Source organism: Gossypium raimondii, chromosome 6, assembly GCF_025698545.1.
Source record: "Gossypium raimondii isolate GPD5lz chromosome 6, ASM2569854v1, whole genome shotgun sequence".
Taxonomy (NCBI): domain Eukaryota; kingdom Viridiplantae; phylum Streptophyta; class Magnoliopsida; order Malvales; family Malvaceae; genus Gossypium; species Gossypium raimondii.
The window spans coordinates 35168727-35185598 of record NC_068570.1 but is presented as its reverse complement, the minus strand read 5'-3'; the positions used below and the strand labels follow the sequence as shown (position 1 = coordinate 35185598).

Sequence of the window (16872 nt, the reverse complement as noted above, 5' to 3'; positions counted from 1 at the left end):
CTTCTGTCACATACGACTGAGACACACGCCCATGTCTTATGCCGCGTGGACAAGAAATTGGCCTAAATCAAGCCATTTCTTTCACCAATTCAAAGCATGCATCTACAATCCATTTGTACCTTTAACAAAGGCATCAAAACATACCAAAACATGCATAATAAGACCAATTCAATAAGCCATTTATCCATCCAACAAATATGCCATATAGGCACCTCAATCAAAATCAAGCACATATACCTAAACTTATACATATTTAGCCATAACTCATCCATACATATCTAGCTTAATTCCATACCAAATTATATAATAATTGACCACATTGAAACTAGACCATCACATACTAAATTGGTCGTTCAAAACATGCATCAACTTAGTCATAATAACACCAACCATCAAGGCATCCAAGTACCATAAGTACATCAACCAGAATAACATATGCATGCTAAAATAATAACTAGATCATTAAACACATGTCCACCTATACATGTCATTATAACCTTGACTAAAACATTAAAGTCTACCAATATATTTGTTGGATAGTGTGATAGGTCTCCGACGAGCTTCCGAACCGATCTAGCTTCCGATCATCTATAAAACAAAGGAAAGAAAACTACGTAAGCATATAATGCTTAGTAAGTTTGTATAAAATGAACATAACTTATCGTTTCAATGCATAACTTTAAAATTAAACATGGTACAATCCAACCAATAGCTTGGCACATGCCTAAGCATCATGAAAAACAATTGTTAGTGCATTAACACATAATTCATTTGAATCATCACATGGTAAGGTAAATTTCACATGAACATAATGTCATTGGATTCATACTTTTCATAAACATAGATATACATTCATAGATCATTTCATACCTTTCCATAGGTTCATAACTTAGCAATTGGTACACGTATCGTTCTTCCCTTTTCATGCCCGTTGAACCAGTTAGAATAATATTGGATACGCGGGAAAGCTCACACAAACTGTCCTAAACATATGGTCAAAACCATTTCTTTTCCTTTTCCTTTACATCATTGCTCACTCGAGCCATAAATGGGTCAACTCACACAAGCTGACGGTCAAAATGTAGCTACACGATGCTGCTCACACAGGCTGACGAGTATCTGCAACAAATGCCAGAACTCAGCCATCTGTAGGACATTGAGGAGCAACACTCAAAACATGGTAACCCTAATGACATGCCATTTATATCCTATATATTCCTAAGGTTCAAACGGGGCTCGATAATCGTCGAAACATTGTTGGATTTCCACCATTTCATGATGTGATAAATAGCACAGTAGCACATATATCAAAATATCATTAAAAAATTATTTAAACATATGAACTTACCTTGATTACAAAGACGCAAGAACGAGATCACTAATCCGAGGCTTTAGCTTTTTCTCGATCTAGATTTGTACGAGGTTTATCTTGATCTAAATAAGCAAAATCAATTCATTTAATAATCATGCTATTCAATTTAGTCCAAAATTCATACTTTTGCTAATTTACACTTTTTCCCCTAATAATTTACGTTATTTACAATTTAGTCCTTAAGTTCGTAAATTGACATTTATGCAATTTCATCCACATTTCATGCTAGTTGAAATACCGAGGGACTTATATAACCTCATAAAAATCAACATTTCACAAATTTATCTTGGTATTTTACTACTTTTACAAATAAGTCCCTAAATGATAATTTCATCAAAATTCCCTTTACAAAAGTTGTTTATTTAACAATAAGGACTCAGAACCTTTCATTAAAATTCAAAAACCATACACATGTTCATGGAAAAATCCTAATCCTTTAACAATTTTGCAAATTAGTCCTTGGGCTAGCTAGATTAAGCTACAACGATCCCCAAAACATAAAAATCATTAAAAATGGAATCAAAATACGTACCATGCAAGAAAAATAAAGTGAGCGAACCCTAGCTATGGTGCTTTGATAATTTCGATTGAAGAAGACAGCAATTAGAAGATGATATCTTTTTTTTACTTTTTTTATGTTTTTAACATTTATTTACTTAATTACCAAAATAACCTTTAAAAACTTTAATAATTTCAATAAAACCAATCCATGAATATCCACTAACTATATAAATGGTATATTTACCATCTAAATCCTTTCACTTTAAATTTTCATAGCTATTTGATACCTTTAGCTACTAAAACTCTACTTTTGTACCTTTAACAATTTAGTCCTTTTAACAAAATTAAGCTCATAAAAGTCAAAATTTCTTAATGAAATTTTTATACGACTCTTCTAGAATACCATAGATATTAAAATAATAAAATAAATATTTACTCATCAAATTTGTGGTCCCAAAACTATTGTTTTGATTTTACTAAAAACGGGCTGTTACAGATATTCTACTTAAGGATTAAGATGAACCTAGAACTTATGAAGAAGCGGTGGTGAGCCTAGATTTTGAGAAACGGCTTGAGGCCATAAGTTCTGAGGTGGATTCCATGTTAGAAAACAATGTATGGATCTTGGTTGAGCCACCTAAAGGGGTTAAACCTATAAAGTGCAAGTGGGTTTTCAAAAAGAAAACAAACATGGATGGTAATGTACAAACTTACAAAGGGAGATTAGCCACTAAAGCTCTTCACCAAGTTCACGGTATTGACTATGATGAAACATTTTCTCCTGTTGCTATGTTTAAATCCATCTGGATCTTACTTGTAATAGCTGCATTTCATGATTATGAAATCTGGTAGATGCACATCAAATCAACTTTCCTTAATGGGAAACTGGAAGAGGATATGTATATAACACTTCATTGGTACTTCTTGTAGACTGACTCAGTGATTAAGTAATTGAGAATTATCAGTACGATTCTTCTAGACATAATTACAATCACTACAGCCTAATAGTATATGGCTGATTGGTCCCTCTGGTAGCTCAACAAAAGCTCGATTGGACTGCATTTGAATCAAAAGAAAATTCTACGACTTTGGGAATAATTTAATTGAGTCGATTTATTTGATGTGAAATTAAATTAGGTGGTCGTGAGAATTGTTCAATTAGAGGACTTGATTAAATAATTTTCTTGAAAAATTAATTTAGAAAATCTAAAGGATTTTTAAAAATTAATTTTGATCAAGTAAATTAAATTAATCAAATTAATTAAAATTAATTTGATATTTTGAGAAGTTAATTTCAAGTTAAAAAATTGACCAAATGGGTAATTGAACTTGAAAATTGGACCTGAGATTGTAAATTGGGCTTGGGAGCCCAAAACCTATACTAAGGCCCAAAAACTGGTCGAATTGGGCCGACGGTCCAACCGGTGGCTAGACTAGATTAGTTGGGTCGTCATTGAGCCGGACCAAATCGGTAGCAGTTGAACCGGCGCAGGATGTCGTAAGGGTGTCGCACTTGTATCATCGAACATGGCAGTGCTGGTGGTTGTGATGGTAGCATCCAGGTTGTCGGCGGTAGTTGGTCATTGTTGGTTGAGTAGTGGAAGAGGTACACTTCAAGTGGGACTCTACCAGAGATTTTGATTTCAGATTAACTATTCCAAAAATAATATTATTTTAATATTATATTAATTTAATCTAATACTTATCTTGATAAATATTATATTAATTTAATATTAAAGTGATTAAGATTAATCATAGTTGAACTCTAAACTCTCCCTATATAAGGAGAGCCTTGGGTCACTATTTACACACACTTGAATTCAAGAGAAAGTTGTAAAGAGATTATTCCAAAAAAATTCTAGAGATATTTTTTTTTTATTTACAACTTGACCCAAAATTTTAGAGAAATTGCAAAATTATCCCATTGGTAATTTTTGTGAATTTTTTTTTGATTCGAACCGAGCCCACACTCAGCAGATGTGAGCTTGAGGATTGCGGAGAAGACTACTCGGTCGAAGCACTCATCCTAAACGAGTTGAAAAGGTACAATTCTGATTAATTGTTTATTACTTTAGATATCACAACCAAGATCTTGGTTTGGAAAAAAAATTAAAACTCTGGTTTTTCCATAAATTTATTTTTCATTGCGTTTTGCAAACCCGTTTTCCAAACAGGTTTGTCTTTCATAAACTTGATATCGTTAGGCATTTTGCTCCAACGCTTCCTCCAAAGGTATATTGATGTGAAGTTGCTCAAAGACATCCAATAATTGCCTGAAATGTTGGTATTGTTTGTGATTTTGAAAGAGTTGAGGAAATGGTGGGGGTAGGCAAAGTTCAGGTTGTAATGATTATTTTGCTCGGCATTGTGTTCGACAGTGCTATTTGAGTTTGCTTCAGCATTGCTTGGTCTAGTTTTTTCAGTTGTGGTGCTCTTCTTATTTTGTTCAAGGGTTTTTCTTGTACTTGTTTCTGAATTTTCTGATTTAGGAACAACATTCTTGACAACTTTGTCTAGTTGTGTGCCACTTCTAAGAGTGATTGCTTTACAATGTTCTTTCTCATGTGGTTTTGCATTCTTGGTATAACTAGGAAAAAATTCTTGTATTCTTGAGTTTAAAGAATTAGCTATCCATCCTACTTGATTCTCTAAAGCTCGTAACGGTGATGCTTGGCTCTAGATCACAGTATCATTCTTGGTCATATACTCTTTCAGTAGAGACTCAATAGATGAGGAAGAAGATAAATCCTGTCCTTTTTGAACTCATTGTTGAGGCAATATAGACTGATTGAAACCAAGTGGAACATTCATGGCATTGGGTCTAATAGTCATGTTGGAATTTCCAGCTCCTTGAATGTTCCACCCAGAATTTAGGTGTTGTTTCCAACCGGGGTTATACGTGTTGGAATAAGGATTGTTGTTCCTATTGAAGTTGACCATATAGTAGACAGATGTTGGGTTCAAGGGACACTCTTCAAATATGTGATCCTCTCCATAATAGACACAAGATAACCCAGTTGCTTTAAGCTCTTTCACCTCACTAGGCTTCTGCATGGTCTTTATCATGTTAGCTAAAGAAGATACCTGAGCAATAAGCGAGGTAATAGCATCAAGTTCGAACGATCTAGCCACGCTCCTACCAGTTCTAGCTATTGTTGTGGGGTATTGATAGTCATTATTGGAGCTTCTCTTTAAAATCTCATATGCTTCATTGTAGAACTTATCGAACAAAGTTCCATTATCTAAATCATCAACCACCATTCGTGTCTGTGCATTTAAACCATTGTAGAAAATCTCCATTTGGGTCCAATGCTTAAATCTATGCATAGGACATTTCCTAAGAAAATATTTGAACCATTCCCATGCTTCATACAATGTTTCATCCTCTAGTTGCTTGAAGGATGTTATGCCATTTCTCACAGTTTGGCATTCATATTGGGTGGGTTATATCACAATAGAAATCTTCGATAGAGATCGTTCCATGATTCTATTATTCCAGATGGTAAAGCATTGAGCCATGTTCTAGCAAGATCTCATAAAGAATAGGGAAACTGTTTAAGCTTTAAGCCATCTTCAGGGACACCTTATTTTTTGAAATAATATTAGACTTCCAAGAAAAGTCTCAAGTGCAATCTGGGATCGTCAATTGGCAAACCACCAAACTGACCAATTGATTGAAGCATCTGGAACATTACAGGTTTTAGTTCAAAGTGGGGAGCTTGAATTTGTGGCTTGACTATTCTAGGACTCGGGTTGTCTAAGATAGGCACTACATGCTCTCGAATTGGCCTATCCCGATCATCAAACATCTAAGCAGCATGATGATTAACATTTGGAGCTTTCGGATTAAGTTTCTCATTCATAGCAGGTGGATTGTTACTATCTTGATTCATTTCTCTTTGTTCTGTTCTCTTTCTTAGCAATATCCTTTCAATTTCTAGATCTAAGGGATAGAGTCCTTCAATAGGAGTGCCTCTACGCTAGACCTGTTGAGATCATGAAACAGACAAATTAGCAACTAAAACTATAAAAATTGTAATAACAAAAACTAAAGTTACCAATCGCCAATCCCAGGTAATGGTGCCAAAAACTTGTCGCGTGTGAATATGATGTGCGAATTGTGCAAGTGTACACATCGAATCAAGTAATAAAGTGATGAGTGAGTATGATTCCCACGAAGATTGGATGAGTGCTCTTTGTCTAAGTTATCACAATTGAATAGAAAAGATAAATGTATCAAATGATGTTTAATGAAATTAAAATAGGGTTAACACATTAGAAGTGAGAGTAATGAAGTATACTAGTAAAGATTACCATTGCAACAAATCAAAGAAGAGTACTAAGGACTTTAGCAAGGTTCGAATATTGGTCGTGAAGGTTGGGATTACTAAGGGGTCTATGCTAACTCGTGAACAATGCCATGGCAAAACTATGGCGAACTTATTGTTCGATTGGGTACTAATGTGGCTTAACTCTGCCGAAAGCAAGACCTAGGGTTACTCACCCCTAAGGCATTATATGTCTATAGGCTTAGGATTAGCAACTACTGCTAAATCTCAACCCTTTAAATCGTATAAGGTAAGGCTCTATCTCTAGCGTTGACATGAGTATTTCACTTAGCACTCATTTATATTACCCAACTTCGATCTAGGTAACCTATTCAAGTCGGTGTCAAGCTACCTTAAGACTTATTCAGCATTCATCAACACTCTCTTAAGCATTTAAACAAAAAAATCCATTGGGTAAAGCAATAATATGAACCATATTAAACCATAAACATTAATCAAAGTTAAAACATCATTCAAAACAAACCCCAGCCCTAGTAAGTTAGCTCATGGCTGGGCTACACAAATTGAAGTTGTTTTCGTATCATCAATATCCCAAAATATCAGTTTAGAACAGAAGAATTGAAACAAAATGCAGAGAAAGAAATCTAGGTTTCAAAAATCCAATCCCCCAACTTGGTGTCTTGTTTCTTGTCTTCACCAAAGTTCATAGTCAGCTCAACTTACCCTTCTTACCACAATGAGACCTCTGTCCAAGCTCAGGACAATTACAGTTTTTTTCTCATTCGTCTCTCCACTTTTTATTGCCTTTTATATTTGGGTTATCCTCTAGGGTAAAACTTGTCAACCAATGAATGCTTTTTCGCTAATTTTAAGTTGAATATTCTCCATTACTCGTGCATGTAGGGGACCAAATGCTAAGTGCTCTCATTGCTACTAGGTGTTTGTCTTTTTCTTAACTAGCATTGCCATGGAAACCTCTCATAATACCTCAACAAACCTATCCTCTGCTATCCTTCTCCTTTAAACCTGTCATTCAGCCACAACAAGTTCTTAGATGCACTGCTCGATTGACTAGAAATAATCTTGCAATTACCTAAAATGAAGCTAATTTTACTTATGTACAAGCAATTAACTAAGTCTAAAAGTATGAATTATAACTCTTTTCAAGAGTTATCATCATGTAAGCCATCAAACACCAACTTCAAGATTCAGTTTCTTGGACAAAGAATTCCAAGATTTGAAATATTGATTTTCTTGATTCTTGAAATCTCCAAAAGCCGTATAATTAGACCAAGATTTGGTTTCTTGATTTTTTTGAAAACAAGAAAGTGAATCTTGATTTTCTTTTTTCCTCATATATCTATCTAGGCCCTCTCCACTAATGTAGTCGGTATAATCATCGAATCAATAGGTCTTTTATTAAGTTGTAATGGGGATAGGCTAAAGGTAGGGATAAAGAGAAGTGATTTTTAGGTTCAAAACATCTTAACCCTAACTTTGTCTTAGATCATTTGGCGTCACAAATTTCATACAAATGGGTCTTTGGAATACCCCCGAACTTATTTCGAACTTATGCTCCACTTTTATTTTTCTCGAACTTTGAGCAAACTTTGCTCTTTATTTTTGAGACTTTGACCATTCCTTTATTTTCTCTTATGTTCTTTTTCTTTTGAGCAAACTTTTCTTTGCTTATTTATTCATTTTTCTCTCTTGTTTTTGAACATGTGAAGAGCATGTACATCTTATCATAATTTCCTTAAACTTTGATCACCATGAAAATTTTTTGGTTAAGATAGGTGCAAAAGAATAGGATAAAAATAAAAAAAGATGTTAATGTGGCTTATAATGTAGGTCATTTGCAACAAACAAGCCATTAAGCTCAAAATTAAGTTTCAAGGGTTAAAGTTCATAAAGTTGGCTCGAAAGGCTGAACAATCCAAAGAAAGTGTGCCTATATCATATTAGAGTCTTATACCTCGTAGGATTTCACCTTAAGAAAGTTACTAAGTCAATTCTAAAGACTTAAACCTTCATGCATGTCTATTTCTAAAGAAATCAAAATTTCATGGCAAATCCTACATAAGACTAAGATCATACAAGCTTTCCATTATTCAATGATAACATGTGAATAACTTAGATAAAATAAAAAATCATGCTTGCATTTGAATAGATTCATGAACAAAAATTATTTCTGAATAGTCATTTATTTCAACATACTTAAGTAAAAAGATTGAAACATACTTTAAAATTCATACGAAATTGCTTTACCCCCTTTTAAAAGAAGTAATGTCCCCATTGCAAAAACAAAGTAATGAATGAAAATTGAACACCAAGAAGGGTTGCAAGAAAAGAGAGGTGAGTCATAAAGACTTCTTAAGTACCAAGCCTTTCTCAACAATCCAATCCTAGACATGTTCATTCCCATTACCACACCACTTTATTTTCTTTCTATTGAATAGGCATGGAGCATATTTCATTCATGCTTGCTATTTAATTATGTGGAAGCAAAATACTAAGTAAGAAATAAAAATAAGCACCTAAAAAGAAATAGAAACTAAAAGAAAAGAACTCCTCTCTTTTTATTTATTTGACTTATCCTCCTCGTTTTCCTCCTTTAATGTTTCGTCCTCGCTTTCTTTATCATCTTCCTTCCATGACTCGAAGATATAATCTGGGAACTCAAGAACAAAATTGTTAGAGATATTTTTAAAAGTATTTCTTACAGAATCATCTCTAACTTTTGCATATGTCCAGTAAGCCTGTTGTTGGTTATGCATAAATTTCATCACATCCATCATAGTTGACAATTTTGATTTCTTCATAGTGTTTGAAGAAGTGGGCATTGGATTACTCAACTCTGGATCAACACTTGGTTCAACTGGCTCATCAACATTCAACTCTTCTTTTGGTCCAAAAGTTTCTGGTTCCTTTACCTGTTCAGGCTTATTTGGTTTTTCCTCTGATTCTACCTCTTCAATTTCAGTAACAGAGTTAGCTTCAGTTTAAGACTTGTTCGATGACTCATTAGTTTCTAGTTTTTTCGGTTCACTTGGTTCAATTGGGTTTAATTCATGGACATTCTCCACTAACCTTTCAAGATCATGGGCTATAATGCAACCTTGAACATATGGGCCCTTTAGGTTTGCTTTTGTCTTGACTTGGGCCTTTAAGCAAGGTGATGTTATCAATGATGGGAAATAAGCACTTTCGGTCTTCTTTCTAGCACAATGAAAGATCTCTTTAAGAATTATATTCCCAACATTGATGGACCTTTCTGTCATAATTACATACAACAAAAGTATTCGCTCCATTGAGATAGTGAAACTGTGAGAGATAGGCATGAAACTATATCAAACAAAGTAAAACCATACATTAGCCAACGACTTTAAATATTCCCTTTAGCAAAAGTGACTACCATACTTCCTTATAATCTATTGGGATCCTGGATTTGCCACAATATTAAGCACTTGTTGAAGAAAATCTCAATGTATGTTTGTCATCGTGGCAAAATACTCATCTTCTTCAGCACCAGGTAGGTTAAACAAATTATTAATGTACTTAGAAATTAGGGTACCTTCTTCTTGTGAACAAGAACTTTAGTAGCATCCAGCTTAGTCAAATTGGCATAGAACTCTTGAACTAACTCCTCGTCAGGTAATGATCATGCATCACAAAAATAATTCCAATTGAGGGCATCAATCATCTTTTGAATTGGCAAAGGAACAACCATCTTAACGTTGCTTTCCTAGTTGAAACATTTTTCCGGCATCATACGTTGATTCTTAAAGATTGAATCAAACCTTTCTTTCACTTCTTCGTATTGAATTACAATGGGATTTTCGTCAGAGGTCTTGGAACATCTAGTTCTCTTACGGGATATAGACATTTTTCCCAAAAATTAAGCAAAATTTTGGCATAAGAATTGAAAAAGCAATTGGCAAAGGATGAGAGCAAGGTGCTGCGATGGTGATCGATTTGTGGCAGTGATGAACTGGCGGTAGCACGAAGCTTGCTACAGTGATAGGATGCAACGACAAAGGGGCTGCTCTGGCAAAAGTCATGCGGCGGCAATACTAGAGGCTTATAACAAGGAAGAAATTTTGGGATTTAGGTCAACGGCTAAGAGGGAAAAGAATGAACATAAAATAGCTTGAAGGGTTGTGACAATTATGAAGGTAGAGAGGGGTTTATATAGTGATAAATTAGGGCAATTTTGTAGCTAAAATTTAGATAATTTAAGTGACTTGGACTTGCAGCTAAAATTTAGCTAATTTTAAGTGGCTTAGGCAGCAAGTAAGATGGAGGGATGATATGGTGGCAAAAACTAGGGCTTTATGGAATCCTATGGACGACTAAATGAGTTAAATTTCTCCTAATTATTGTTTTAGGCCTTGATCCCAAACTTTATTTAAAAATTGGTGTGCTTAAAAACAAATAAACTTATTAGTACTGGGCCAAATTGACCCCCTTTATTAAAATAAATAAAACTAACATTAAAATTAAAAATAAAGATTAAAATTAAAATTAAAGACAAAGATAAAAATTAAAAATAAAAATAAAACAAAGAAAAGATTAAAATAAATTTGAAATTTTCTTCTTAAAATATTACATTAAATTAATTCCCAGGAAAGGTTGGAGGGGTCACAACGGTCCCGCTTAAGTTCCCTTCTCCTTAGACAAAATTAATTAAATGTACTAATTTTAAAAAATAATTTCTAACTTTTTATTAAAAAGTAGGCTCATGAGAGATTAAGGGTCTATTAATTTGAACGAGGTTTTAATTCGCTTAACTTCACCATTAACTTTAAACGTAACTCCATGGTTGTCGTACAATTCTATAGCTCCATATGGATAAACTTTGTAGATGGTATAAGGTCATTTCCATCGGGATTTGAGTTTTCCAAGAAATAACCTCAGCCTTGAATTAAACAACACTACTTTCTGACCTTTTTTGAACTCACGAGGTTGAATACGACTGTCATGCCATTTCTTATATTTTTGCTTACACATATTGGCATTCTCGTCTAAAAGTAACCTCAACTCTACCAACTCATCGAGTTGTAACATCCTTCTCTCACCAGCTTGCTTAAGATCAAAATTCAATTTCTTCAAAGGCCAGTGAGTTTTATTCTCCAATTCAAGCGGCAAATGGCATGCCTTTCCAAAAACTAACCGATATGGAGTCATCCCTAATGATGTCTTAAAAGTATTTTGATAGGCCCATACTAGATCGTCGAGCCTTCAAGACCAATCTGTTCTGTTAGGGCGCACTACCATTTCAAGTATACCTTTGATTTCTAGATCCACCCTTTCAACTTGCCCATTAGATTGTAGGTGATAGGAAATAACAATCTTATGTTTCAGATCATACTTATCAAGCCACCACTTAAGACACTTATTTACAAAGTGAGGTCCCTAGAGTCCCAATCCGTGTAAATACGTCCTTACGCAGGAATCGCATAAATACCTTACTGTCATTAGTTGGGTAGGCCTCAGCTTCAACCCACTTGGATACATAGCCCACAACTACCAAAATAAACTTATTACCATATGAAGAAGGAAACAGGCCTAGAAAATCAATGCCCCATACATCGAAAAGTTCTATCTCCAAAATGTTTGTTAAGGGCGTCTTGTTCCTTCTTGATATGTTTCCAATCCTTTAGCATCTATCACAGTTCCTTACATATGCATAAGCATCCTTGAACAATGTAGGCCAAAAGAACCCAACCTGTAAAATCTTTACTGCTGTTTGTGAACCACCATAATGTCCCCCACTCGGAGATGAATGACAGTGGTACAAAATTTCCTCAATCTCACTCCCAGCTACGCCCTTCCTTATTATATTATTTGTACATTGTTTAAATAAAAATGAGTTCTCCTAGAAATAGTACCGACTATCATGAAGGAATTTCTTTCTTTATGGGTACGTCATTTTTTGAGGAATTATTCCACATGCTAAGTAATTAACAAAATCAGAAAATTAAGATATTTCATAGATTTTTCTTACCTCGAAGATATGTTCATCAGAAAAATTCTCATTAATTAGAACAAGTGAAGAAGTTACCTCATTTTGTCCCAACCTTGATAGATGATCGGCTACTTGATTTTCAACACCTTTTCTATTTTGGATCTCAAGGTCAAATTATTGGGGCAAAAGAATCTATCGAATTAGCCTTGGTTTAGCATCTTTCTTCGTGAGTAAATACATAATAGCCGTATGGCCGGTAAACATTGTTATTTTGGTACATATAATATATGAACGGAACTTGTTAAAAGCAAAAACTATAGCAAAGAGCTCTTTTTCAGTTACAATATAATCGATTTGGGCTCCATTCAAAGTTCTGCTAGCAAGTAGATAGGACGAAACATTTTGTTACTTCTTTGGCCCATCACAACTCCAGTAGCGAAATCGCTTGCATCACACATCAACTCAAAATGCATGTTCCAATCAGGTGTGATAATTGTTGGGGCTGAAGTTAACTGGTTTTTCAATATTTCAAAAGCTTCTAAACATGCTTTGTTAAAATAAGAAAACAACAACATTTTCTAAAAGTACACATAAAGGTTTAGAAATTTTTGGAAAATCTTTTATAAATCTACAATAAAAACCAGCGTGGCCTAAAAAGCTTCTAACTCCTTTCACACTAACTAGAGGTGGTAATCTTCCAATTACGTCCACATTTACTTTATCCACTTTGATTCCCTTCTTGGAAATTTTGTGCCCTAAGATAATTCCCTCCTTAACCATAAAATAACATTTCTCCTAGTTAAGGACAATATTCGTCTCCTCACATCTTTTGAGTACCTTAGCCAAATTATTCAAGCAAATATTGTGAGTATTACTGAAAATAGAGAAATCATCCATGAAAACCTCAACATAATTTTCCACCATATTAGTGAAAATTGGCATCATACATCGCTAAAATATGGCAGGTGCATTACATAAGCCGAAAGGTATTCGCTTAAAAGCCAATGTACCATATGGATAGGTAAAAGTAGTTTTATGTTGGTCTTCTAGGGCTACAAATATTTGGTTATATCTCGAATATCCATCTAAAAAGTATTAAAATTTGTTACTTGCCAGTCAATCTAGCATTTGATCCATAAAAGGTAAAGGAAAATGATCCTTATGAGTAGCTTTGTTTAGCTTTCTATAGTCAATATAGATTCTCCAACACATGACAGTTCTCATCGGGATTAACTCATTTCGTTCATTCTCAATAATTGTGATCTCACCTTTCTTTGATATGCATTATACCGGTCTTACAAAAGAACTATTTGAAATGGGGTAAATAATTCCCACATCTAACCACTTACTTACCTTCTTTTGAACCACTGGTTTCATGATAGGGTTAAGTCTCCTTTGCCCATCAATCTTACCTTTTTCACCTTCCTCTAAAATAATTTTATGCATGCAGAAGGAAGGGCTTATACCTCGTATTTCATCTATGGTCAAACCAATTGTCTTCTTAAATTTCTCTAAGATAGCAATCAATTGCTCCTTTTTATGTTTTGTTAGGTCCGTTAAAATAATCATAGGCAAAGTAGAACTATGACCGAGATAAATATATTTCAAGTGAGACAGAAGTACATTTAGTTGATGACTTGGGTTGTACAATTTCTTGAACTTCCAACTCTAGTAGGTTGAACCGTGGTGGTTGAATATAACTCCTCGAATTGGCTTCCATCGAAGCCAAACCTTGATTACCTTTTTCATCTCCAATGTGTCTTCTTTAGAATTGCCTTCCATAGAAACTAAGGTTTCTAATTCCTCCATTACTAAGCACTCTTCCATTGAACGAAAAAATTTCATTGCCCTCAGAACGTTAAACGTTACCTTATCATCTTGAACTCGCATGGTGAGTTTGCCTTTTTGCACATCTATCAACGTTCTTCCCGTGGCTAGGAAAGGTCTCCCCAGGATGATCGGAACTTCTTTGTCTGCTTCAAAATCCAAAATAATGAAATCAGCAGGAAAAGTAAATTTATTGACACTCTTACCAAAACATCCTCGATCTTTCCTTTGAAATATGCTAACAATCGATCAGCAAGTTGAAGTGTTACAGTAGTGGGTCTTACTTCTCCTATTCCCAACAGCTTGAAAATAGATTTGGGCATCAAGTTGATGCTTGCTCCTAAGTCACACAAAGCTTTACCGCAATATGATTCACCAATGTTCAATGTATTGTAAAGCTTCTAGGATCCTTCAGTTTCGAAGGTAGTTCTGTAAGAACGCACTACACTCCTTCATTAAAGTGACAGTCTTTTACTCACTAAGTCATTTTTTTGGACAAGATATCACATAATTGGACATTTATTCTAAAGCCTCTACCGACAAAATGTTGATATGTAGCTACTTTAAAACATCAAAGAACTTCTTGAATTGTACCTCTTGTTTCTGCTTGTTCTGTTAAAGTCTTTAAGGATATCGAACTCTAGGTTGATATGGGTAACTTTTCTGATGAGGTAAATCTACAAAAGAGGGTGTTAGCATTTTAGAATTCACTAGTTTAGGGTTTACCTCATCAGATTTTTCTACATCAGATTTTCCTATTGTAAGAACTTCAATTGTCAGTTGACTTTCCTCCTTTCCAGCAGGCTCATCTTGAACCACAACCTTCTTAGGCTCTAAAGTCTTAACGCTTCGTAATTCTACCACTTTGCAATGCTCCTTACCCAAATTTCTCAGATTTTCTGTGTCGCTTGGCAAGGCTCATTGTGGTCTACTATGAATCTTAGTAGCTAATTGACCCATTTGGTTCTCTAGATTTTTCAGCGTTGCTGCTTGACTTTGGATCAAGGCATCATTTTTCGCCATGTACGCCTTCAACAAGTCCTCCAAATTGTTTCATTATTCAATTTGAGGTGGTTTTAGGGCTTGTTGATTAAACCCTTAGGTTTTGTTAGGTCTATGCTGCATTTGGTTATTGTTCGATCCATTTCATTGATTACCCCAAGAAAAATTTGGATAGTTTCGACAAGATGTATTGTAGAAATTTGACTTCAGTCCTTGTCCAATTTTGTTTTGATACTGTTTCTTTACATAGTACGCTAATTGGGGATTCGAAGGGAAATTCTTGAAAGAATGACCATTCCTAAAGTATACACAAGAAACTACATGATATTGACTTGGTGATTGAGCTGCAAAATTATTTAAACCATTAGTGGTAAACTATTTTAACATAGAGGAAATTGAAGATACTTGAGTAGAAAGTGAAGTCAGTGCGTCCACTTCATGCACTCCGACTACACATCTTCCTGAAACTGTTCGATTTGTCAACCATTGGTAGTTATTGCTTGCAATCCTTTCAATGATCTCATAAGTCGCACTATAAGACTTAGACTAAATCACACCATTCGTAGAAGCATCCATAATTAATCTTGTATGTTCGTTGAAATTGTTATAAAATGTCTTAAATTGGATACAATGAGGAATCCGATAATGAGGACACTTACGAAGTAATTCCTTGAATCTTTTGCAAGCCTCGTACAAGGACTCATCATCCAATTGTTGAAAAGTTGTTATCTCATTTTACAACTTTACATTCTTACTTGGTGGAAAATATTTAACACAAAACCTTTCTGTTAATTCTTGCAAAGTAGATATTGAACTTGGTGGCAATAAATTCAGCCATGCTCGTACTCAATCTCGTAACGAGTACAGAAACAATTTTAACCTCAATGCATCTTCAGTCACACCAGCTAACTTAAATAAATCACTGACCTCCATAAATAATCAAAAGTGTAAGTGTGGATTTTTCGTGGCATACCATTGAACTAGACCACCGTTTGGAGCATTTGAAAGATCACTGGTTTCAATTCAAATTAGGGTGCCTCGATATCTAGCATCCTAATTCCTGGATTTAACTCATTGAAGAGTGCCACAGTGTATTGTCTGATGGCACGATCCCTATAAGGATTGGGTTGTGTACTTGATTGACTCCATTACCTTGTCTATTATTTTGATTTCCAAGGTCCATCTCGGCTTGTCTTTAAGCAGATTTTTTGCGTCTTCTTTGTCTAAAAGTCCCCTCAATTTCAGGGTCCACGGGTAATAAATCAATGATTCGATCTATGCTCATAAAACACCTAAAAATAAATAAAAATAAAATAAAGAATAAATTAGTAATGTTAGAAATTAAATAAAAACCAAACTGGAAAAATAACTTCCCAAAAAATTATTAAGGCAACAGTCCCCGGCAACAACGCCAAAAACTTGTTACAAATTGTAACGTGTTTATGCAAGTGTACGTAGTCATTCAAGTAATAAGTAAGTAAACATGAGTTATCATCTCCACAGGGACTGTATAAGCTTAAACAATTAATTGCAAAATTATAGTTAACAATTTGATGTAAAAAATCAATAAATTTGGATTAATTAAATGCAATAGTGATCCCTAATGCAATTTCTAATCTAAATGCAATTTACCTAAGTGTATGAATGAAGGCTTTAGCAACAAAAACAATCAAAACTAAATGGGCTAGGATAATTATATTAATCAAATCAACTTAGTTTCATCATGCTAACATGTTCAGAATTACTTCTATGCAACTCGATCTCTTATGGGTTTGGAAACCAAATTAAGTCCTCTAAGAAGACAAGGTTTGGGGAATTTGAAATTGTAGCCCTGACTATAGAATGTTGCCTATTTTTTTAGAACAAGTTGCCTCCTAAGTTGAAGGATCCAAGAAGTTCCATCATACCTTGTA

The 16872-nt window shown here is 34.5% G+C and overlaps 2 non-coding genes across 2 annotated transcripts; both read left to right on the top strand.

The window, feature by feature from the left end:
• Window positions 1-5189: 5189 nt before the first annotated feature.
• LOC128042066 (small nucleolar RNA R71) lies at window positions 5190-5296 on the top strand. The gene has a single exon (XR_008197274.1). It is a non-coding gene; the product is annotated as a small nucleolar RNA R71 (small nucleolar RNA).
• Window positions 5297-15596: 10300 nt separating this feature from the next.
• Window positions 15597-15703, top strand: LOC128042126 (small nucleolar RNA R71). Its single transcript, XR_008197332.1, has one exon. It is a non-coding gene; the product is annotated as a small nucleolar RNA R71 (small nucleolar RNA).
• Window positions 15704-16872: the final 1169 nt, after the last annotated feature.